Source organism: Microtus ochrogaster, unplaced genomic scaffold (assembly GCF_000317375.1).
Source record: "Microtus ochrogaster isolate Prairie Vole_2 unplaced genomic scaffold, MicOch1.0 UNK108, whole genome shotgun sequence".
In the NCBI taxonomy this organism is placed as follows: domain Eukaryota; kingdom Metazoa; phylum Chordata; class Mammalia; order Rodentia; family Cricetidae; genus Microtus; species Microtus ochrogaster.
The window spans coordinates 899,834-903,002 of NW_004949206.1; positions in this window are offsets into that span (position 1 = coordinate 899,834).

Sequence of the window (3,169 nt, forward strand, 5' to 3'; positions counted from 1 at the left end):
TCCCAGACCCAAAAAGATGAACATGGGATGTACTCCACTCATAATTGTTTTCTAGCCGTAAATAAGGGTCACGGAGACTACAATTGGTGAACCTAAAGAAGCTAAATAAGAATGTGAACCCAAGGAAAAACATATAGTTATCCTCTTGGCTATGGGAAGTAGACAAAATTGCCTGGGAGAAAATTGGGATCTTGGGGGTGGGGTGGAATGGTGGTAAAGGGAGATGGGTAGAGAAAAGTGAGAAGTGGAGGATGGGGGAACTTGGGGAAACAGGAGGATTGGGATAAAGATCCCAATGAGGAGCAGAAGGAGAGAGAACATGAGCAAGGAAGTCAGCACCACGGGGGGTGCACCCACCCAATGAGACAGTGGGGCTGATCTATTGGGAGGTCACCAAGGCCAGCTGGACTGTGACTAAAAAAGCATGGGATAAAACTGGACTCTCTGAACATGGCGAACAATGAGGGCTAATGTGAAGCCAAGGACAATAGCATGGGATTTTGATCCTTCTTCATGTTCTGGCTTTGTGGGAGCCTAGGCAGTTTGGATGTTCACCTTCCTAGACATGGATGGAGGGGGGCGGACCTTGGATTTTCCACAGGGCAGGGCACCCTGACTGCTCTTTGGACTGGAGCGGGAGGGGGAGAGGAGTGGGGGGAGGGGGAGAAGGGTGGGAGGATGGGGAGGGAAATGGGAGGCTGGGAGGAGGCAGATACTTTTTTTTCCTTTTCTCAATAAAAAAAAAAGAAATAGGGACTCATGAAACTGGAAAGTTCCTCTAAAGTAAAGGACAGTGTCCTTGAGACAAAGCAGGAACCTAAAAATGTGAAAAGATTTTTACCAACTACACACCTAATAGAGAATTATATGACAAATATACAAACAAAACTTAGTATCAAATACCAAATAATACAATTTTAAAATGGGATATAGATCAAAACAGAATTCTCTAAAGAGGAGCCTCAAATTGGTGAGAAATGCTTGAAGAAATATTCTTTGGCCTCACTGTTTTTTGTTTTTTGTTTTTTTTCTGTTTGGTGGCAGTCTCTTAGAGTTGTTCTTTTTGAAAGGGAAATGGAAGATGAATGAAGTTTAGAGAGAGTGAATAGTGGTAGGTGAGAAAAAAGTACACTGCATTTAGTCTCAACACTCAACTGCTGTCAGAGTCACACATTCACTCAGACATAAAAGAAGAACTCTTGAGTTTGTTTGTGTGTTTTTTTGTTTGAGACAGGTTTTCTTTGTGCTGCTTTGGATTCTGTCCCGGTACTCACTCTGTAGACCAGGTTGGTTCAAGTGGTGAGTGACTAACCAACCAGCATTACACCCACTCTCTAGACCCACCACACTGGAATCTCAGATGTTTAAGATACTATAAAGGAAACAGATTCATTGGTCAAATAAAACATTAAATCCAACAAATTCTCAAAACAAATCATAGAGGAAATGTGGGCCACCATGAAGAGACCAAACCTAAGAACAATAGGGATAAAAGAAGGAGAACAACTCCAACTCAAAGGCACAGAAAATATATTCCACAAAATCATAGAAGATAACTTTCAAAACCTAAAGAAGGGCATGCCTATGAAGGTACAAGAAGTTTACAGGACACCAGGTAGACTGTAGAAAAAAATTTTTGTGCTCTCACATAAAATAATCAAAATGCAAAACATACAGAATAAAGAAAGAATAATAAGAGCTGCAAAGGAAAAAGGTCAAGCAACATATAAAGGCAGACCAATCAAAGTTACACCTGACTTCTCAATAGAAACTATGATAGCCAGGAGGTTCTGGACAGATGTGTTGCAAACACTAAGAGACCATAAATGCAATACTATACCCAGCAAAGCTTTCTATCACAATCAATGGCAAGAATTACAGTTACAATATTTATATCTATTTATCTTTTATCATAACTAAGGAAAACTGTAACTATAATTATTCTTCAAATTCATCAAAGACTCTGGAAGGATATAATATTATCTAAATAAACAGGAAGTACACTGTAAGCAACTTCCAAAACTCTAGAATTGGCAGAGACATCTGACTGCCTGGAGAATCACCCAAAGTTCTTCTGTACTGTTGGGGAATCCAAATTCAGCCTACAAGTCCATAGTATCTGGCAGACTGTCCATGATGCAGGAAATTTCAAAGACATTTCCACCTATATTGGCAGTTTGTCATTTTTTTCTGTGTCATGCAGAATGTCTGGGAGACTCTTTCGTGAAGCAGGAACCCCAAAGGATTGTCTCACCTTTAGGCAAGTTCAGTAGTCATTTCTATGTGGGTCCTGAATGTTCAGTTCGGCAGGTCAGGCAGGAGCAGTTTCTTACCCAAATGGCTAGCAAACTCCATAAGGAATCTCTTTGATGCTCATCATCCTCTTGAAATAGCTGGTGCTTCCAGGATCAGATATGTCTCACTGTCATGAAGTTTTAAGTTCTTAAACATTTTAAATTCTATATTCTGAAAGTCTCTGAAAGATCTGATGAATGCATAACTGAAATATCTCTCTGTATATCTAGAAAACCCAACTAACATGACTACAAGCTTGACCATTATAGATGACTATCTATTAACTTATATTTTTAAATTATACATTACATTTTAAATGAGCTGTAAAAACACAATACCTTAATCAAGAAATATAATTATAACAAAATTGATCCTAAATTTGTATCAACAAACCAAAATCCATACCAATACACATTCTTCATCTCTATAGCATATCCCCCTTTAAATGCAAAGGAACATTCATAAACAATATTTTGAAGGATGGGTGTGTAGTTTCTCCAAGCTGCTTCCTGCTGTTTGGGAACTGTGTTAATCAGGTCTTTCATGGTGTATCCTATGTGCTAGGTTAATCTCAGTCACCAGTTGGGTGAAGTAATTTTTTAGGGGTATTCAAGCTTTAAGGGGGTCTTATTACATTAAACCACAACAGTCTGGAAGCATTCCACAGGTTTCTTTATCTATGGAAACAAGAGAACCTCTTTTCCAAAGCAACATATCCTTAGAGCCAAATTTTGAGGTCAAGATACCTTTATAATATACATGCTGGTTTAGCTTAGCAGCCCGTAGAGACTATGAAATGTCTCTGTACTTAGCTCCTTCAAAGTAAAAAAAAAATCAAAGAAAACACAATAATATACATAATTAAGACTACTAT